Source organism: Manis pentadactyla, chromosome 11 (assembly GCF_030020395.1).
Source record: "Manis pentadactyla isolate mManPen7 chromosome 11, mManPen7.hap1, whole genome shotgun sequence".
NCBI lineage: Eukaryota > Metazoa > Chordata > Mammalia > Pholidota > Manidae > Manis > Manis pentadactyla.
Genome location: NC_080029.1, coordinates 43,459,130 through 43,482,194, shown reverse-complemented (window position 1 = coordinate 43,482,194; position 23,065 = coordinate 43,459,130). Strand labels below are relative to the sequence as shown.

The 23,065-nt window shown below is 38.8% G+C and overlaps 1 pseudogene; it reads right to left on the bottom strand.

The window, feature by feature from the left end:
- Positions 1-22,360, bottom strand: part of LOC118928001 (40S ribosomal protein S2-like) — a 48,423-nt pseudogene extending 26,063 nt beyond the window's left edge.
- Between the last annotated feature and the right edge of the window lie 705 nt (positions 22,361-23,065).

Below are 23,065 nucleotides of genomic sequence, written 5' to 3'. Positions count from 1 at the left end.
GGTCAATATCTTCCAAAATGTGTTCTGTAGAATTCTGATCTCTCAAGATCCTCCATGAAAAAAATAAGAGAGGAAGACAAGTAACTAGGGAGCCACAGTATATTATATCCTCATTTTGGATACTCATGGGGCACGGCAGGAAACTAAAGGCTCTGAGAAATTGTGCGGTAGAGAAACCTCTTTATGCTGAGTTTGGTGGAGGTGAGCATGGCCTACTCACTAAGGAAACTGGTTTAGCATGACTCTGCCACCTGACAGTTGTGTGACTTGGACAAAATGAAAATAAAAGTAGTCTCTGTCTGATAATTTGTAGGGAGAATTTAATGAAGTAATGACTATAAAGCAACTAGCACTTAACCAGCACATAGAAGCATGCAAAAAAAAGTTGTTTTTATTAATAACACAGCTTTTTCTAAACTTATTGAACTGTGCCTATTAAACTGTGCCTATCAAATCACCTACTAATACCTCTCAGAATACATACTTTGGGGGATATTATGAGGAAGAAAGCAAAAAGCAACAAAAGAGGAAAGCATTATGGGGATGAGATAACTGCTATTTTATAATTCCATTTAATTTAGCAATGATAAATTTAGGTACAGACCTATCTCTGGCCCCAGTTCAGTGCCTGGCTTATAGCAGGTATTTATTAAAAAGGCCTGTTATTTAATTTATTTAAAATATAAATGACAAGTTTATTTTAACTCTCCTGGATATGCTGTCACCTTATATTTTAACCCATTTTGGGGCAAGAGAAAAATCCTGATCTAGAAAAAGTTCTAGAAAGTCCTGATCATCTGAACATTTCAAAGCAGCCACCAGATTAGTTTTCAGGGCTACAGAAATGCTTTCCAGTGCTCCAGAGACGGCAAAACCAAAGGGAGAAGGATTTCCCTGCTCCTCTACTTTCTGCAGGCTCTGAACTGAAGGCCCAACTCTACCATCAGGATGAAAGCAAAAGGAAACAGCCACACTCCTGCTGGTTAGAAAGCAAAGTGTGTACAAGCAGAGACCCACCTGGCTGTAAGGCTGTTTTAGCTGCTTTTCTGTGGAGGTCTACACGGGGCTGTGACTAGTGTTACCTCAGTCTTGCATAAAAAATTAGTAGCATCCATTCAAAAGAAAAATGATAAATGGTTGATGGAAAAAAAACCCATAAAAGGCCCTTCATAGTATTGTTTCACATACACTGAAATGAAGAATGTATAATTAGGGGTAAACAAATCCAGCTCTGGCTGAAGTCTGATAAACATCTCTGAATCTCAACCAGTTTTCAAGTGTTTACGTCTCATTAAATCTGTCATTCCTTTTGTGGCCAGCATTTCTCCTTTGCTTTTCAGAAGGTAGATAGGCAGATAGACAGGAAGACAGGTGCGTAGAGAAGAATCTTACAATGCCATTCAGATCTATTGATATTTGAAAACTTCCTTATGTGTGCCATATCTCTCATTACTGGCAGCTACAGGAAGACAGACCAACAGTAAGGCCTTGGAAAGAATGGCTAGAAGGAAGACAACTTGCATAGTGGCTATGAGCACAGGTTTTAGAATCAGAGCAGTCTGGGATCTCAATTATGGACCCCCTGCATAGCAGCAATGTGACATTTGGAAAGGCACTTAACTACTGAAGGTAATGATATCTAAATTTCCAGGTGTTATAAGAATTAGATGGGACAGTATATGCAAAACATTTAGTTTAGGGCCAGGCACATAGCCACAGCAGCTAGCATTGAGTAAGCCTATATGCCAGAATTGCGCTAAATGTTTTTAAATGCATTATTTCACCTAATCCTCAAAATAATCCTTCAGGAGCATATGCATTTATAATCTCCTCTTTACAGGTGAGGAAGCTGAGGTTTAGGGACATTGCTTAATTGGCCACTGGAAATAGTAGAGCCAGGCTTTGAGTCCATGTCTGCCTGAGTCCAAAGACCTCACCCTTGGTTACCACATATAATGGAGTGACATGGTAGTTACTTTGTTTACTGAGAACATATTGACAAATTTCACAAATAACTCATTTACTATTCTACACTAAAAAGCCAGTTTTCCTCTTATTCTACAGATGAGGAAATTAAGGCATCAAGAAATTAGCTATGACCTTTAGGTAGGATGGGCTTCATGTATCTGCAACCTACGCAGTTACACAGGACACCGTACTTAGAAGGATGCTGGGCTTATTTAATGCTGTTGCTGCCATCTGGAAGTTCTTAAGCAATTGGGTTCGTTTAACATTGGTAGGGTTATTCACTATCAAACTTTGGTATAATACACCAGAATACCTTCCAACTACAGAAATCAGAGCCCATTCCCTCTGTCTTTGTCTCTTTTTTTTTTGTTATCATTAATTTACAATTACATGAGCAAGATTATGGTTACTAGACTCCCCCCATCACCAAGTCCCCCCCACAAACCCCATTAGAGTCACTGTCCATCAGCATGGCAAGATGATATAGAGTCAATACTTGTCTTCTCATTGTTGTACAGCCCACCCTGTGCCCCCCTACATTATGTGTGCTAATAGAAATGCCCCTTTTCCCCCCTTGTCCCTCCCTTCCCACCCATTCTCCCCAGTCCCTTTCCCTTTGGTAACTGTTAGTCCATTCTCGGGTTCTGTGATTCTGCTGCTGTTTTGTTCCTTCAGTTTTTTTTTTTTTATACTCAACAGATGAGTGAAATCATTTGGTACTTGTCTTTTTCCACCTGACTTATTTCACTGAGCGTAATACCCTCTAGCTCCATCCATGTTGTTGCAAATGGTAGGATTTGTTTCTTCTTATGGCTGAATAATTTTCCATTGTATATATGTACCACATCTTCTTTATCCATTCATCTACTGATGGACACTTAGGTTGCTTCCATTTCTTGGCTACTGTAAATAGTGCTGCAATAAACATAGGGGTGCATATGTCTTTTTCAAACTGGGCTGCTGCATTCTTAGGGTAAATTCCTAAAAGTGGAATTCCTGAGTCAAATGATACTTCTATTTTGAATTTTTTGAGGAACCTCCATAAGGCTTTCCACAATGGTTGAACTAATTTACATTCCCACCAGCAGTGTCAGAGGGTTCCCCTTTCTCCACATACCTGCCAACATTTGTTGTTCTTTGTCTTTTGGATGGTGGTCATCCTTACTGGTGTGAGGTGATATCTCATTGTGGTTTTAATTTGCATTTCTCTGATGATTAGTGATGTGGAGCATCTTTTCATGTGCCTGTTGTCCATCTGAATTTCTTCTTTGGAGAAGTGTCTGTTCAGATCCTCTGCCCATTTTTTAATTGGATTATTTGCTCTTTTTTTGTTGAGGTGCATGAGCTCTTTATATATTTTGGATGTCAAACCTTTATCGGATCTGTCATTTATGAATATATTCTCCCATACTGTAGGATGCCTTTTTGTTCTGTTGATGGTGTCCTTTGCTGTAAAGAAGCTTTTCAGCTTGATACAGTCCCACTTGTTTGTTTTTGCTTTTGTTTCCCTTGCCCGGGGAGATATGTTCATGAAGAAGTTGTTCATGTTTATGTCCAAGAGATTTTTGCCTATGTTTTTTTCTAAGAGTTTTATGGTTTCATGACTTACATTCAGGTATTTGATCCATTTTGAATTTACTTTTGTGTATGGGGTTAGACAATGATCCAGTTTCATTCTCTTACATGCAGCTGTCCAGTTTTGCCAACACCAGTTGTTGAAGAAGCTGTTATTTCCCCACTGTATATCTGTGGCTCCTTCATTATATATTAATTGACCATATATGTTTGGGTTAATGTCTGGACTCTCTATCCTGTTCCACTGGTCTGTGGCTCTGTTCTTGTGCCAGTACCAAATTGTCTTGATTACTGTGGCTTTGTAGTAGAGCTTGAAATTGGGAAGCGAGATCCTCCCTGCTTTATTCTTGTTTCTCACGATTGCTTTGGCTATTCAGGGTCTTTTGTGGTTCCATATGAATTTTAGAACTATTAGTTCCAGTTTGTTGAAGAATGCTGTTGGTATTTTGATAGGGATGGCATTGAATCTGTAGATTGCTTTAGGCAGGATGGCCGTTTTGACAATATTAATTCTTCCTAGCCAAGAGCATGGGATAAGTTTCCATTTGTTAGTGTCCTCTTTAATTTCTCTAAAGAGTGTCTTGTAGTTTTCAGGATATAGGTCTTTCAGTTCCTTGGTTAGGTTTATTCCTAGGTATTTTATTCTTTTTGATGCAGTTGTGAATGGAATTTTTTTCCTGATTTCTCTTTCTGCTAGTTCATTGTTAGTGTATAGGAAAGCAACATATTTCTGTGTGTTAATTTTGTATCCTGCAACTTTGCTGAATTCAGATATAAGTTCTAGTAGTTTTGGAGTGGATTCTTTGGGGTTTTTTATGTACAATATCATGTCATCTGCAAATAGTGACAGTTTAACTTATTCTTTACCAATCTGGATGCCTTGTATTTCTTTGTTTTGTCTGATTGCCATGGCTAGGACCTCCAGTACTATGTTGAATAACACTGGGGAGAGTGGGCATCCCTGTCTTGTTCCCAATCTTGGAGGAAAAGCCTTCAGCTTCTTGCTGTAAAGTATGATGTTGGCAGTGAGTTTCTCATATATGGCCTTTATTATGTTGAGGTACTTGCCCTCTATACCCATTGTATTGAGATTTTTTATCATGAATGGATGTTGAATTTTGTCAAATGCTTTTTCACCATCTATGGAGATGATGATCATGTGGTTTTTGTCCTTCTTTTTGTTGATGTGATGGATAATGTTGATGGATTTTCGAATTTGTGCCATCCTTGCATCCCTGGGATGAATCCCACTTGGTCATGGTGTATGATCCTCTTGATGTATTTTTGAATTGGATTTCCTAATATTTTGTTGAGTATTTTTGCATCTATGTTCATCTGGGATATTGGTCTGTAGTTTTCTTTTTTGGTGGGGTCTTTGCCTGGTTTTGGTATTAGAGTGATGCTGGCTTCATAGGATGAGTTTGAAAGTATCCCCACCTCTTCTATTTTTTTGGAAAACTTTAAGGCGAATGGGTATTATGTCTTCTCCATATGTCTGATAAAATTCAGCGGTGAATCCATCTGGTCTGGGAATTTTGCTCTTGGGTAGTTTTTTGATTACCAATTCAATTTCATTGCTGGTAATTGGTCTGTTTAGATTTTCTGTTTCTTCCTTGGTCAGTCTTGGAAGGTTGTATTTTTCTAGGAAGTTGTCCATTTCTTCTAGGTTTTCCAGCTTGTTAGCATATAAAATATTACAGTATTCTCTAATAATTCTTTGTATTTCTGTGGTATCCATTGTGATTTTTCCTTTCTCATTTCTGATTCTGTTTATGTGTGTAGATTCTCTTTTTCTCTTAATAAGTCTGGCTAGGGGTTTATCTATTTTGTTTATTTTTTCAAAGAACCAGCTCTTGGTTTCATTGATTTTTTCTATTGTTTTATTCTTCTCAATTTTATTTATTTCTTCTTTGATCTTTATTATGTCCCTCCTTCTGCTGACTTTAAGCCTCATTTGTTCTTCTTTTTCCAGTTTCAATAATTGTGACTTTAGACTGTTCATTTGGGATTGTTCTTCCTTCTTTAAATAGACCTGGATTGCTATATACTTTTCTTTTAGGACTGCCTTCACTGCATCCCACAGAAGTTGGGGCTTTGTGTTGTTGTTGTTGTCATTTGTCTTCATATATTGCTTGGTCTCTGTTTTAATTTGGTCACTGATCCATTGATTATTTAGGAGCATGTTATTAAGCCTTCATGTGTTTGTGAGCCTTTTTGTTTTCTTTGTACAGTTTATTTCTAGTTTTATACCTTTGTGTTCTGAGAAGTTGGTTGGTAGAATTTCAATCTTTTTGAATTTACTGAGGCTCTTTTTGTGGCCTACTATGTGGTCTATTCTCAAAAATGTTCTATGTGCACTTGAGAAGACTGTGTATCCTGCTGCTTTTGGGTCTAGAGTTCTGTAGATGTCTATTAGGTCCATCTGTTCTAGTGTGTTGTTCATTGCCTCTGTATCCTTACTTATTTTCAGTCTGGTGGATCTGTCCTTTGGAGTGAGTGGTGTGTTGAAGTCTCCTAGAATGAATGCATTGCATTCTATTTCCTCCTTTAATTCTGTTAGTATTTGTTTCACATATGTCAGTATCCCTGTGTTGGCTGCATATATATTTATAATGGTTATATCCTCTTGTTGGACTGAGCACTTTATCATTATGTAATGCTCTTCTTTATCTCTTGTTACTTTCTTTGTTTTGAAGTCTATTTTATCTGTTACTAGTACTGCAACAACTGCTTTCTTTTCCCTATTGTTTGCATGAAATATTTTTTTCCATCCCTTCACTTTTAGTCTGTGCATATCTTTGGGTTTGAGGTGAGTCTCTTGTAAGCAGCATATAGATGGGTCTTGCTTTTTTTATCCATTCTATTACTCTGTGTCTTTTGATTGGTGCATTCAGTCCATTTACATTTAGGGTGACTATTGAAAGATATGTACTTATTGTCATTGCAGGCTTTGGATTCATGGTTACCAAAGATTCAAGGGTAGCTTCTTTATTATCTAACCATCTAACTTAACTCTCTTATTAAGCTATTATAAACACAGTCTGATGATTCTTTATTTCTCTCCCTTCTTATTCTTCTTCCTCCATTATTTATATGTTAGGTATTTTCTTCTGTGCTCTTTTGTGTTTCCTTTAATTGCTTTTGAGGATAGTTGATTTTATTTTTTGCCTTTAGTCAGTAGTTAGTTGGTCTGCTTTCTTTGCTGTGATTTTATTTTCTCTGATGACATCTATTAACCTTAGGAGTGCTTCCATCTAGAGCATTCCCTTTAAAATATCCTGTAAAGGTGGTTTGTGGGAGGCAAATTCCCTCAACTTTTGCTTGTCTGGAAATTGTTTAATCCCTCCTTCAAATTTAAGTGATAATCATGCTGGATACAATATTCTTGGTTCAAGGCCCTTCTGTTTCATTGCATTAAATATATCATGCCATTCTCGTCTGGCCTATAAGGTTTCTGTTGAGATGTCTGATGATAGCCTGATGGGTTTTCCTTTGTAAGTGATCTTTTTTCTCTCTCTAGCTGCCTTAATACTCTGTCCTTGTCTTTGATCTTTGCCATTTTAATTATTATATGTCTTGGCGTTGTCCTCCTTCGGTCCCTTGTGTTGGTAGTTCTATGTGCTGCCATGGTCTGAGAGGCTATTTCCTCCCCCCAATTTGGGGAAGTTTTCAGCAATTATTTCTTCAAGGGCACTTTCTATCCCTTTTTCTCTCTTCTTCTTCTTCTGGTACCCCTATAATGTGAATATTGTTTTATTTGGATTGGTCACACAGTTCTCTTAATATTCTTTCACTCCTATAGATCTTTTTATCTCTGCCTCAGCTTCTCTGTATTCCTGTTATCTGATTTATATTCCATTAACAGTCTCTTGCATGTCATCCAGTCTCCTCTTAAGACCTTGTATCAATTGTTTCGTTTCTGTAATCTCCCTCTGGACTTCATCCCTTAGCTCTTGCATATTTCTCTGCAGGTCCATCAGCATGGTTATGACTTTTATTTTGAATTCTTTTTCAGGAATATTGGTTATTTCTATCTCACCAGGCCCTCTCTCTGGAGTTGTCTGAGTGATTTTTGACTGGACCAGATTATTCTGCCTTTTCATGGCGATAGACGTGGTTGCAAGCAGGTGGCACGTGTGTCAGCTGGGAGTACAAAGTCCCTTCCTGCTTCTTGGTCACCTTGCCCTTCTCCGCTGCCCATGCCATCTACCCACACAGTGGGAGCAGTCTCTGGGATAATCTCCTGAGCTGCTGTGGGCAGGGCTGCCCTTGGTATAGCCTAACACACTGTGGGGGTGTTGCAGCCACACTGGGTGTTTTCTCCTGTGAAAATGGCACCCTTTCATGCCTTCAGGACCTTGCTCTGGCATCTGCTGCCTGTGCTGGTTACCCAGGAGCAGTGTCTGGGATAATCTCCTTAGCTGCCATGGGCGGGGTGGCCCTCGGGATAGTCCAGTGCACTACAGGGGTGGCAGACATGCTGGGTGTGTTCTCCTGAAGAACAGCACCCCATCATGCCTTCCAGACCTTGCTCTGGCTTCCTCTGTCTGACCCAGTTAGCTGTCGCTGGAAGGAGACTATGTGTGGTTGCTGTGGGCAGGGCTGTTCTCTGGCTGCTCCACAGTGTGGCGGGTCAGCCAGTTTGCTTGCAGCACCAGCTTGGGGGGAATGAATGGCAGGCTGATTATCACCATGAGGAGCTTCGAGGCTGCTTTACCCCCCAGGGGATTAGGGGGCCTGAAGTTCCTCAAGATTCCCAGCCTGCTGGGTTGAGTGTGTTGGGACAATTTTGTCCAGCTGTTGAGCCCTTGTCCCTTTAAGACTTTTAAAAAGCACCCATTTCTCTTTTGTTCCAGGGGAGCCAGCTGTGGGGACCTGCTCGCAGTCTCTGTCTTGGATTTTACTTTTCCGTTTCTCTAATATCCAACACACCATGCAATGTGTGTCTGTGCTCCCTGTGCAGATTACTAGGGCTGGTTATTTAGTAGTCCTGTGCTTTTACTCCCTCCCCACTCTGATTCTTTTCCTCCCACCGGTGAGCTGAGGTGGGGGTAGTGCTCGGGTCCCGCCATGTCATGGCTTTGTATCTTATCCTTTCGTGCAATGCTGAGTTCTCGCAGATGTGGATGTAGCCTGGCTGTTGTACTGTATCTTCTGGTTTCTCTTCTGGGAATAGTTGTATTTGTTGTATTTTCAAAAGTATACATGGTTTTGAGAGGAGATTTCTGCTGCCCTACTCATGCTGCCATCTTGAGCCCCCACTCCTGTCTGTCTTTGTCTCTTGTTTCTTTGTACTTACCCTCCTTTTCCCCTACCACAAGCAGGCCCTCTCCAAATGGAAGGAAAGATAGCTGAGACTCACTCAAGCCTCATATCCTTGAAACTTGTAGTTCAAAAGGAAAAAGAGACCATCTCTCTCCCAACCTCCCTGTGTCAAAGCACAAGGAAAGACCCTGACTGGCCCTACTTGGGTCACTATGCGTTAGACCAACCCGTGTGAGCAGAGGGATAGGGACACTGTGATTGGCCAGTCCTGGGTCCCATGGCCCCTATATATGAATCCAGAAGTCAGTGATGCTCTGATTGGCAGAGAGGTTGCTCCATTTATTTTTTTGTTTATCTGAAATTCAAATTTAGTTGGGTGTCCTGTATTTTATCCAGCAGCCCTGCTACTAGAAAAAGAGAGAGGGAAGGAGCACGGTAGAAGGACTATGGAATAACAAAAGCAATACTTCTTAAAGGCAAGGTTTAGTTCAGTCTACTGGTTTCATTTTCAGGCCCAAAAGGCTAGATCTCAGTCCCAAATTTCAGGGCAAAATGCTCAGGTCCAGTTATGGCCCCATTTTCAGGGTCAAACCCTCCACTTTGGAGGAAACATAACCACTTAATGCCATAAATTGATTACATTTGCTCCCACTGATTTTCATGTCCCAAAGCTATTGAAGTTCTACCTAAAATTTTAAATTCATTTCTCTAATCAAATGAATATTAATGAATCCAACCAGATCACAATACTTATGCTGTTTATGCATTTGGGCTTATTATGTTAAAAGTTTAATATAACATTTTGGTTTTAAATTGTGTAAAGTTTATTATTGTTATTATTATTATTATTATAAACCAGGATATATATATTTTTAATGTTGAACCAACAAAAAAAATTTTGCTAAAGGCCTATGTAGTCTAATCCTGTTGCAGAAATTAATCTAGTTAACTGAAAAATATTTAAGGGAACTCTAGTCAATGTCTCAGGTATTGCAAACAATATAGAATACAATTAAATTATTATACAGAAGGAAAATGTGGATGGTTCCCTGCAATATGTTGAAATGTAATTTGCTCTTGAAAACTAGGCTTGAGCATTGTGACCTTCAGGTATATCTAACAAGATCAAAAACTCTCCGTTCTTCCTCTCAATCTTCTGGCAGGCCTTTTGCCTTCCCTTTGATTCTCATCTTCATGCAAAACATGATAAAATGTTAAAAAAAAAACAAACTAGGCACTGTCCAATTGAAATATAATTAAAGCCAAATATATAATTTAAAATTTTCTAGTAGCTACATTTAAAAAAGTAAAAAAGAAATAGGTAAAAGCAACTTTAATAGTATTATTTAACTGAATATATAAAATTCTATCATTTTAACATGTAACCACTATCAAAATTATTAAGGAACTATTTTACATTCTTCTTGTAATACATCTCAATTTGGACATAGTTGGTCTGTATTTAGACTTCACAAAATCTGCAGTAGAGAAAGTAGATTCATATACCCAAGTTGTTCCATAAATATTTAATCATTTTCCAATATCTGAGTTGAGTTTCATTTCAGGGTATGTACCAATCAGAGTCCACTCAGGAGACAAAACCACACCAATATTTGAATAGAGAGAATTTAATTTAAAGAGTTGTTTGCTATACAAAATTATTAACTTCGTAACTAAACGGGTTAAAAAAAAGAACGAGAGAGAGAACTATATGCTTTCACATACATAGCAACTGCAAGAAGCAGCTACCACTACTAGTGCTGGGGAAATAAAAGGAAGAGGTTGGAATTACTAAAATTTAGAAACTAAAGGTGTGGCCCTATGGAGATGAAACTCAGCCCTTGGCGAAAGAAGAATGGTTTGCCTCAGTGCTGTGTCAGCATTTGGGGGATTTCTAATTAGCCACAGTAAAGCTTTGATATATATTTCCAAACATTATAATTCCAGAACTAGTCAGTTTCACATGGCTGAAATTAGTCTGAACTATTTACAGACATAAAATTGAAAGTATTAAATTGATGAAGAGATGAACCGCAAAGGTTATTAAAAACTTTATGGCAGCAGATAGAAAAAAATTTTTTGCCTCCTTCAATTTTTAGACATTGACAAATGATCCTCTTAGCCAGGGATCAGCAAACTAGGGCCCATGGGCCAAATTTGGCCCACTATTTTTGTAAATAAAGTTTTATTGGAACACATCCATGCTTACATATTTATGCATTGTCTATGGTTGCTTTTCCATCACTATGACAGTTCAGTAGTGGCAATGGTGACCATATGGCCTGCAAAGCCTAAAATGTATATATTATTTTGCTCTTTATAGAAAAGTTTGTGGAACTCTGATCTAAAACTTTGCTGAAATAAATGGTTTTGCAAGATACTAGTAGCAAAGCTTTTCATAGTATGCCAAATGCCAGACAATACATATCCCAACAATGCACAATACAATCCCAACTGGGGGCATGCCACCACCTGTTTCTAAATGTTGGCTTCCTTTAAGCTTTCCTAAAATCTTAGGGATTGCAAAACATCAACAAGCATATGAATTAAAAATAGCCTGGCTACTGGCATTCTCCCCTCTTGATTTCTAAATTCTGTTGTACAGATTTTTTCTTGGAATATAATCAAAGTTTAAGACTAGACTATATCCACATATTTCCTTAAATATTAAATTCACTCAAAAAAAAAAGGACTAGTCAATCAGTACAGGAAACAAATAAAAATACTTAACATACATTTGTAAGGTAAAATATATCTATTAATTGTCAGAGTCAGTTACAGGGCAAAGTTATACTTAATTTCTGTTCATCACATTAATTGCAAAAGTCTGAGCGATTCTCTCCAAAAACGTTTAAATAATATAATTTTTCCCAGAAATGGAAAAATGAGTATTTTTAAAGCTATTGTAAAGCTCTAAGATTTTTTAAAATTCAATTCTCTATTTGAGTGCCTATGTAGAAACTAATGTGTTTAATTTTCGATACTTAGGCAAAAGGTGACTCTCATAGAGAAAACACAATCTAGTCTGCTCTCTTTGACTTTGAAATAACGTCCTTCTTATTGCCCTTCATCATGTGGGCAGACTGTCTCTTCATCTATCTAAAGTCACAGCCAAACAAACATGAAGGCAAATAATCACCTATGTTATGCAGAGCATAAACTAGTTCTGAAATTTGAACATAGTCCCTTAAATAAAAAGCTTACCATTATGGGTATAATAAACTTGATAATAAAACTTCCCCCATCCCCTGCCCACCCCTGCCTTCTTTCCCATCTCCTTTCCCTTCTTCCTTTTCTTTTACTTTTCTTTTGTGTGAGTAGATGAAGAGCTGTTTGTATCCAAGTTCTGTGTGGCTGTGTGGGTGATAGAGAGAAAAGTGACAAAAAGGAGACATGTGAGAAAAGGGGGAATGATCCTAAGCTAATCAATAACAAGGTTGTTTCACTGTTAGTTGATTAAAAGAAGCAGAAGTTTCTATGCAGACACAGAAGTTGTGTACCATGTTGGAAAGGCTGGGTGGATGAGTGGTGGGGGCCGAGAAGGGAGGGCTTGAATAATAAGATAAAAGTCTTCCTTTTGCCAGTTTATATCAGACCTTATTTTAATGGTACCAGGTACTACATGCTAATGCTTTTATTCCATGCCTTTGTGGGTTGGGGAAACAAACAATGGAGTTGGGGGAAAATGTTATGAGTTTGCGTGGAAGGGAAATGCACTTAGATCCTTACCTCACATTAAAACTGATATAAATTCAAGGTGGATTAAAGAATAGAAAGTAAAATATGAAAACAAAAACTGTTGAAGGAAATATGGGCAAACATTTATAAAGCTCTCAAGATGGGGATGGACATACTAAAGATTAAAGCCCTGGAGGAAATCACAAAGGGAAAAGTAGATACATTTGATAACATAAAAATGTTAAACTTCTGAACATTAAAAGTGGGAAAGCACAAGCATGTTAAGAGAAGAATTGACTGAAGAAGAAATAAACAGAAAACTTATGGAAGCAAAATGCAAAAAAACCAATAAACATATGAGTAATTTTCAATCTCTCTTGTAATTAGTCAAAAACATATAACTGACCAGATAACATTTTTCCATATCAAGTTACCAAAAATCTAAAAAATTATAATATTCAGTGTTTTCAAGGATGCAGGGAAATTGGTGCTCATGATATATTGTGAGTAGGAAAATTTTCTAGCTGGAGTATTGGAAAAATATATGTTTTAATTTTTAAATATCTTTTATTCCATGGATTTCATCTTTAGGACTATATTTTAAGAAAATTCAAATGTGCATTAAAAGTAATGATACTGGTCTGCATTTTTTTCAACAGGAAAAAAATGTCCAAAACAGACTAATGAGAGCAAAAAGTAAGCCAGAAAATAGAATATATGGTGGTCCCAATTTTGCTTAGTGCTATCTGGAAGAAAGATCAAACAAAATAATAAAAATGATCATCTCTCAGTTAAGGATGTTATGTGATTTGTATTTTCAAATTTGTACTTAACATTTGGTAAATTTTGTGTAAATATATATTACAATTTTAAAACAAATTGAAAATGCAATATAGCACAATTTAGAATCTTTCTATTAGAAAAGTTTACTAAAATAGTTTGAGATTCAGAATTATGGCTGATGAAAATATAACTGAAATTCACTCTTATGACAATAATGGATCTATGCAGAGGCCATCAATGAATGCTAAAACAATTAGGTAAAAAGTTGATGGGGAACTTTAAAATGTTTTTGCCTGGATGCTCAGATTAACTAGCACCACAAAAAGGGGGACAACTAGACATTAAGTGTCTCTTGATCTGATGCAATAGAAGGTACATAAGGCCATTTATTCTTGAGAAGGAAGGACCTAAATCTAATCAAGCTTATAGATCTATCAGTTTACAAAAGATCTGGGGGATAGAAGAATAGGCCGAACAATGCCAAGAGGAAGATAACAGACAAATCCAAAATGTGGGAAAAATCAACAAATTAAAAGACCTAGTCTTTCAAAAACCAAATGTTAGGAATAAAAGGGGAAGGGATTCATTATAGATTAAAAGAAACTTGAGAAATACAACAACCAAGTATGATGTATGGTTGTTTTTGGATCTTGATTTGAACAAGGAATAAAAAAATCATTTTTTAGACCAGTCAGGGGATCTTATTTATGGGTGGTGTTACACAACACCAAAAAATATCTTTGTTAATTTTATTAGTTGTGGAATGGCATGCTATATTTAAAATATTCTTGTTAGAGGTGAATATTGAAGCATTTATGCATGACGTTATATAATGTCTAAAGTTTGATTTTAAATATTATAGAATTGTTTTTAAAGGATGTCTGTGTGTGGTGGGGGAAGCTATACTGATAAAATAAAATGGACAAAATTTTTGAAGCTTATTGATTAAGACATTGAGATCCACATAATCTGCTTTTGAGTAATTTGAAAATATCCATAGTTAAAATTTTTTTTTAAATGCTAAAATTTTTAGCACAGACTTAGAGCTGAAGAAAAAAGATTTTTGCCCATAGTTTTGGTATGAATGTATACTGTTCAAGTCTGAACATTTTTTATTATTTAGGAGTTAAGATCTTATATCTATGACTGGGAGAAGCAGATATTTGGGAATGCTTAGTTTAACCTGTAGATATACATATATTTTCAAAAATGGCAAAGAAATCATAGAGTGAAAACAGATAGTGAGATGATGTTGTGGGAAGAAATACATCTGAAAAGCTAGAAAAGAAAGCATAATGTCCTCTTAAGACACAGCACATGTTCTCTGAACGGTGTTGCATGAGAATGACTAAGACCTTCAGGTTCCCAGAAGAAATAAGGGGAGAAAGGGTCACCCAACTTCCTGCATGTCTGCAGGGCCGCTTAGTGGGAAAGAAGGAATCATGAGCATGTTTAAGGTTGCAGTCTTTCTAGTATACTGGTGTCTTAACTCCTACGAGATGAACCTGGTTACCACTGAGTTGGAAGACTCCCAACCTCACATAGTTAAGCATGACTCTTCATCCCACTTACTCTGTACCTGTCTGGCCCCTGAGGGCAGGGACCATGCCTGCAGAGTCACTATATAACCCAATCCCCTCTGTAGTGCATGGCACACAGTAAGTGCTCAGTGAATATTATTTAGTTAACTGATTACCTTTTATGTTACAAAATTATTACCCAATCTTCTCTACCCTATTCTATACGAAAAAGGGTGTTTTTTTTTTTTGAGAGATGGCAAATAAAGGTTTTAGACTCCCTGAAGAGTTAATACTAAAATCCCCATAACAATTTTGTTGTTGTTCTTATGGGACTGCATAGATTCGAAGGACATTTATAATGCCTAATAATGCTCTAGGAAGTTAGCCAAGAACTCCACCATCACCTAGGAGTTTCGAAACCTTGAGAACTTTTCTCCTGGTGTGTTTAAGAGTATTCAAGCTCAATCTGCACGAGAATGTACTGGCTTCCATTGACATTTTTGTCTTTCCCCCTAAGTAACACTGTGTCTCTCTTCAGGGTCATACGCGATTCCAGCAACCTTTCTGGTGTGTGGAAGATAGCCCTACATGCTTCCCTCAGCTCTCACAGCTCTAATAAGAGACAATCCTCACAGCACAGTATAGTTTCTCAGCAGGATAAAAGCTAGTTTCTATAAGGTAATATTTCTCTCTTGAGAAGGTATAGTTTGTAACTCTGGCACTATCAAATTTCCAGGTCATCTTTGCTTGCTGGGATAAAGAATCCTTATGAAGAGGAGATGCTCCCTGGAGGGAGAAGAAGGCAAACCATTGGCCCCCAAACTGACCCCGTGCCCTGGGGTGGCTGCAATGGGCCACAGGCAGGCTGCCAAGCTGTTGGGCAGAGAAGATTTGGGTGACCACAGAAAGGAAGATCCCTTAAATGGAATGACTTGCATGGCCTTCTGCAAAGCTCTGGGAAACTGACCAATGCAGTCATCAGCCACGCTCTGATCATTTTCCAGTTGTTGAAGTGGTTCAGCGGATTAATAGGATATTGCATTGGCTTTCTCAAATGCACACACACAGAACCATCTAATGCTATTTTCAAGGGCAAAAAAAAAGAGATCTGATAGCCTTGCAAGTGAACAGAAAATAATAACATAAAATGAGTCCTTATCTCCACCACCAAAGAGGGGGAGCACCGCAAGGGAGAATGTGTGCCCTCCCACTGCACCGGCCCTGCACTCTCCATTTGAACTTGGCTATCCCATTCCTGCTTTGCTGGGTCTCCTTCTCAGAAATGCTGGAGAGAGCCATGCTCAGGGAAGGCCCACTTCCCTCTAACATAAACCTGTAAAGTACACACCCTATCGCCTTACAGCCCATCCAGCCCTCCACCAGTTAAGAAGACACTTCAAGAGAACTTCTTTGTGACCTTTGGAGTTTACCTGGATTATTCAAAAATAAAGAGGGAAAATTACTTGCCATAGAAATGGATCCTGGACAGCTGATTCAGACTGAAGTTTACATCATTATTTGGTCATATTTACTGAATGTCTTACCTGCTCTATTATCTGTTTTTTCAGATGTGAGCTGTTTTTGATTTTTAATTGCTCTTATTTACCAAATGTCTTATTCATCACATTATCTGGTTTTTTCAGATGCACCCTATTTTTTATTTCACTGTAAAGAGAATCTACCCTAACCAAATGGTGACTTGCTTAATAATCCAGGAACTGTCTAGTGCCTGTCCAGGTTGAGCTGACAGATTCCACAGCAGTGACCAGTGTTTCTTTCAGTCTTCAGCCTTACAAAGGATGCTTTTTTAGAAGAACTAAGGAATTTGGCTTCAAAGGGAAGTTTTAAATACTGAAAATTAATTTGATAAGGATCAAATATTTTGTTGTATCAAATACCTTCAAATATTCAAAAGGATTATTTTAGCGGGCCTCCCATCATCTTCTAAAAACACACAAGCAAACAGATAAAACTTTGGAATTTTACTGTAATTTAAAGAAGTTATATTAATGCTTAAATTTCTGAAAAAACCTATGTGAGCAAATATTTCATTGTATGTCTATGGGAGAAGGTAATGGTAACTATTTCCAAAAAGTATAAAGTCTCTAATAGATTGAAGGAATATAATATACTTTATAATGTTTTGAATGTTTACATTTTATATTTTGCCTCTTTTATTTCCACTCCAATACTGGTCAAAAAATATTTTGGCTTTTCTATTCTCTGAGAAAGTCTAGGCTGCTTTAATTGTGACCAACCATGGAATTAATGGGACTCTGATAATACAGATCACTATATAGATTCAGATATGTTATGGGATAAATCATGTCTAACAAAACATCATAATCACACAGAAAAAAGCCTTATACAGCAGAACACATGCCTATCTAGCTTCCTCCCAAGGCTTTTACTCTCTTTGTGCATTACACTGCCCTTAACCAACTACATTAACATTTGAGTTTAAATCAGTACTCATAAACTATATCTATACATACACACATGTATATACATAAAATGAATTTATAGGTCCTGCAGATACATTTCATGCTTAACTGTGTATGTATATTTAGTTACCAAGGAGTTCTTTTGGATTTCTGAAAGCTAAGTAAGCTATTTATGAAATAATTGGTCTTTCAGCCACCATCATTAATAGCTTCAAAAAAAGCAATTTAACCAGGTAAAAGTCTACCTGATTATATAACGGATGGGTCAAACTATTCTAAGGGTTTTAATTTTTCCTTTTCACTTTAAGGCTTCAGATCTCCCAGGAGGCCCCACAGAAAGACCAAAATTCTACATACTCTCACGTGTTCACATGTAACTCACTTCAACAAATATTCACTTGAGCTAGGCCCCCGGGGCTCAAAGATGAATAAGACATGGTTCCTCTTTAAGGAACTAAGCATCTAAGAAGAAATCAATAAGTAGATAAACAACTATATAACAATAGACTAACTATAAAATTTTCACTGTGAATGTAAGGCTTTGGAAGTAGGTGAAACCAAATGATCAATCCCCCTGGAGAATGAGCAGAAAGGTCATAGATACTCTTTATTGGCTGCTTCTCAATATTCCATTTTCCCTTTGGGTGGGATTGTAAGGGACTGTCCCCCACTTTAGTTCCAGGGATGAGTCTTCACAGGTGTAAGCCACTCTGAGACCCTTTTCAGATGATTAGCTCGGAAATGCATTCTATTGTTTTCATTGGCTATAGGGACTGATTCAAGGACCTGAAATTGGTACCTTGTCCAGTCAGAGGGAAACCGAGAACTTCTGTTTGAAAAGTCCATTCTTCTTCTCATTTTATTTCTATGATGAATCTTCTTAGTCTCCTTTGCTGGTTCCCCTCTCCTCTCAGATCTCTTGATTTTGAGGGCACATAGTCCACTCTTTGGGGTTCTCTTCTCTACCTACTCTTGCTTCCTTGGTGATCCACCCAGTCTTAGGGCTTTATTATCTCTATGCCAACAGTTTTGAAATACATCTCACCAGTCTAGACTTCTCCCCCAAATGCAGACTTGTAGGTACCTCTGCTTGCTTGGTATCTTCACCCAGATGCCTCACAGACTTCTAAACTCCCTCACATCCTGCATCTTTCTTCCCAAATCTGCTCTACCCATGGCCTTCCCCATTAAAGATCATGGCTTAGGCCAGAAGTCTTGGAGTCCTTCTTGGCACTTCTCTCGTCTCCCTCATCCAATCTGTCAGAAAATCCTGTTAGACCTCTTTTCAGGCTCTTTCTAGAATCCTGCCATTCTCATCACCTCCCCTGCTACCACCCTGGCCCAGCCACCACCATCTCTTGCCTAGATTATTAAAGGACTTTATTAGTTGGTTTTTCAGATTCCACTCTTGCTCCCCTACAGTCTACTATCTACACAGCAACCAGAGAGATCCTCTTAAACTGGAGTTGGGTCATTTACTTTTTGACTCAAAGCCCTGTAGATGAAAAGCCAAAGCCCTTGCAATAGGCCCCTATGACCTGGCCCTCTGCTACTATGCTCTAAACCATGATCTAAGTGCTCTACACACTCCACCCCAGGTACTCACTTCTGTAATGCTGCTCAAGCATGACACTGGGAATGTCTCTGCTCAGGACCTCTGTACTGGCTGTTTCTTCCACCTAGAACACTCTTCCCCAGGCTGTCCATATGTGTCACTCTCTCATATCCTCATGCCTTCACTCAAAGGCCATTTTCTTGTCAAAGACTTCCCTGATCACCTCAAACTACGACTCACATCTTTCTATATTTCCAGTCCTCCTTACCCTGAACTGTGTTCTTCTTTTTCACAGATTTCATCATCATTTAACATATTACATGATTTACATGTGTGTATGTGTATGTACATATGCAGGTGTAAATGTATATATATATATATACAAATTTATAAATGTATGTGTGTATATATATATATATATATATATATATATATACACACACATATTAGTCAGTATATTTTTTTAATGTTTGTCTTCCCCCATTTTATTGTATGTGATACAAGGTCAGGGATCGTTAATCAGTTTTATTTACTGATGCATCCCAAGGGCCTAGGACAGTGCCAGACATGAAGTAGGTGCTTGATAAATATTTGTTAAATGAATAAATGAAATAGGAAAGTCAGTCTGAGGGAAAATCCAATACACAAAGGAGAGAGCTGAGAGAATTGGATCCAAAACCTTGAATCAACCATGTCTGAAGTCCATGTCATATTTTTTTCAGTAGCCTAAAGCCATTTTTGGATTTTATTGTTTAGGCCAGTTTCAATTCAGTTTTCTGTTACTTACCAGCAAAAACATCCTAAGGGATAAAGACAGTAAGAGAAACTTCAGAGATCTCATATGAGGAGGACCTTAATAGGTGAATAGGAACTGATATTCCTTCACGGCTATGGTTCTTTAAAGAGTGCACACCTCTGCACACCTTGGCTGCATTTCCTTATCAATTCTTAATAGGCTTTTATACCTAGCACTGCACTGAAACACAGCCTGCAGGTCACCAGGGTCCTTCTGTTTGGACATTGTTCAACTCTTATTTTATTTGTTCTTGCTGTAGAATTTCTCTCTATAGAATATGTCCTTTCTCTGCAAAGTTGGCCCCACTCACCTCTCCTCTCATGCCTTCTGTTATATCACTTTCTCCTGGATTCCCCACTTCCTGGAAACTCCTTGACACTTCCACATTAGAGGCTGCACATCTCACAGGTTGATGTTCTCCAGGGCTGTGTCCATGAACCACATCGCCTCTTACTCTACAGTCTCCCCGTGAGAGGTCTCATTCAGTCTGACTTCCATAATGTATACAGGATGCGCTGCTCATTCCCAGATTTCTGTGTTCATCTTAGAGCTCAGAATACGGTGCCCACAGATTCCAGGCTAGCAGACAGTAAATCTCCCACAGGAAAGTCAATAAATTGAACTCATTCATTCCAAAGTAAACTCTGGCTCCTGTGTTCCCTAGCTATTTAAATGGTCCCACTTGGCTTCTCCTGGCCTCTCCCCCCACTTCCAGTTGTTTCTCCAGCCATTTCTCCCTTAGATGACAGCAGGAGCTTCCTACCTGGGCTCCCAACTGCATGTGTCACTCGGTGCCTTTCCCCTCCCCTGCTGCCAATACTTGTTCTAACCGGCGCTTACCACTGGGGACAGAACCCCACCTAGGGGGCATTTTTGAAATGGGGAAGGGCTTACAGTTATCACAAAGATTGTGAAACAATGCAGTCTTTAATTATCAGCGCCCAGGGAAGCTAGACACCCTGTAATACCTGGGGCAGTCACAGCTCTTAAATGTCTTGTCAGACGGTCACTTGTTTAGTGCTGCCAAAGCAATTGTCAATTGAAATAATTTTTATTTCTTCTTTACCTTACAATTAGGGTCTTATGTTGACTTTCTAAAAAAGTTTTACTTGTAGGTAGGTTGTATCATGTCAGCTGGAGTGGTGTAGGGGCTGCACTGTTGGGATGGGCTTGCTTACCAGAGTTCACTGAAGCCCACTCGGTGACAAGTAATAAAAGCATTGCCACTCTTCAAAGTATTTACTATTAGTAATTCTTAAGAGCTAAAGGGAAAGTAAAATGCTTTTTTTTCTTTATTTGTTGTAGCTATTAAAAATGGGAAAATGAATGACAAATCAATAGGGCCACATGTCTCTCAGAAAGTGGGAAGAAATATATTTCTTTGGGGATGTGAAGAATTTTACTGTGTATTTTCTTACCTTTGACCAGCCTTGCGCAAAGTCTTAGAAATATTTAAGTTTGTGAATATTCCCTAAACGATTTTCAGATTGATTTAACCACAGCTCCAATATGAAAATGTCATTTCCCTTTTTCAGTGGAGAAATCCTTGGGTAGTTCTACACTTTCTCAAGTTAAAAGTCCAAAAATCCTTTCTGTGACCCCCAAAGCCCCTCCCCTCCTTGTCTGTCACTCTTACCACTTGTTCTCACTTAATCCACTTTTGAAAGTTTTAAATGTTTTGTAAATTCTGTTCTCTCCTTTCCTTTTTGCATGTGTCAGAAAACCTCCTTCTCTCCCCTTTCTTCAAGTCCTAATTCAGGCATCACCTTCTTTGAGAAGCCCCTTGACACAAATTAATCATGCTGTGTACCTCCCTCCCCCACCCACAAATCTGGGTTAGCTTTCCCCGAAGGCTGTCATAATGCCAAAAATCCCCAATGCCTTACAATTCCCTGCTCTTCTGTCTGTGTGACCCACCAGACTGTAAATTGGTTGAGATTAGAGACCTGATTTATTCACCTTTATAGCCCCCGAGCCTGGCACACAGTAGGAGCTCAATATATGTGGAATAAACAAATGACCAAGGAAAGGGAATTCCAGGCAAAAGGAACAGCGTGAGCAAATGCACAGAAGCATGATGGCTCATGTTGTGTTGGGAAAGAGCAATGAGTTAGACAACTGGTACTAGAGTTGGTGATATGGTGGCAGGCAAATAAATCTGGAAAGGATGTGGTGTCAGATTGTAAAGATCTTGAAAAACAAGACAAAGGAAGTAGGACTTTTCTCTGTAGGCATTAGAAAGCCAAAGATGTTTAAGCAGGGAAAACACATGAGCAGATGTGTATGGCAAAATCAGAAATAAAACAGAAATTACACATTTTTCTACATGTTCTTTTCCTCAGGTAATTTTTTTCCCTAGCAGCGACTAAATTGAGAAGATGAAGAAAGAGCAAACAGGAAAGAAGAGAGTAGAGTGATTTTTAAAAAGCAGTAGTTAGAATCGGATGGATGTATGTCAGGTTTCAGTTTTTGCTCTGGGTAAATTTTCTTAATTCTTGAATTCTAACACTGTTTCTTCCTCTAGAGATGTTAGGGGAGGGAAGAGTAACAGCCCTTTACCCTCCTCAGAGGGCTGCTGCTGCTGAACTAAAATAACATGTGCCAACTGCCAAGCACAGGGCTTGTCCAAAGAAAGTGCCAAAAAACGTTACCTGTTTGGTGTGGCCACCTCCGCAGAGAGCTTCCAGAGCAAAGCAACGAAGAGGGCACGCTGTGGGCCAGAATGAGGCAACTGCTCCTGCTCAGAAGAGAACAAGCCGATATTTACCGATACCATCCTGCTCCCAGACACAAATTAGGCAGCACCCCTTTCGCTTTCCCCCTACCTCCACCCGATTCTCTAAAATAACTGCCTAGGGCTATTGTGGGGGAGGGCTGGCTTCAGGCAGAACTGCGGAAACCGCAGCGTGTGTCGTTACCAGGGGCTTCCTCTCTCCTAACTCCTTGGTCCTTGAGGCCTTCCTGACGTGATCCTGTCACAGATGGAGACTCTGGGGGAACCTGTTCTCACACTGACCCTGACCCAGTCCCCAAGGACCAGCCTGGGGCAGCTGTTTCTCCTGGGCTTGATCTTTTCTCTCAGTTCCCTCAAGTTCTACAGAGGTGGCTCAAGACAAGCTGACCAATTAATTCATGATGAAGGGGACAATGGCTTAATGTGCAAACCCTCTCACAGCCTGATAAAGGTTGTGGCCTCTACACAAAGGGAGTTCTTGGGCTTCCAAGCACCCGAAGCCAGTGTGAAGGAAACGCAGGAGCTGAAGAAGCTTCTGCCAGAGCGAGAACAAGCGCAAGGTCAGAAGGGACCGTGGGGCTCATCCCTCCTAGAACTCAGAGCAGCTCTGCTGGTATTTATTATCCTGTGGGGACTACAGGACTCCCCCTTGGCTTTGAAGATGAGGAAAAATCTTTGAAAAACTACCAACCTAATTCAGATTCCACATTTTACACAAAAGGAAACTGAGGACCAGCGAGGGTAAGT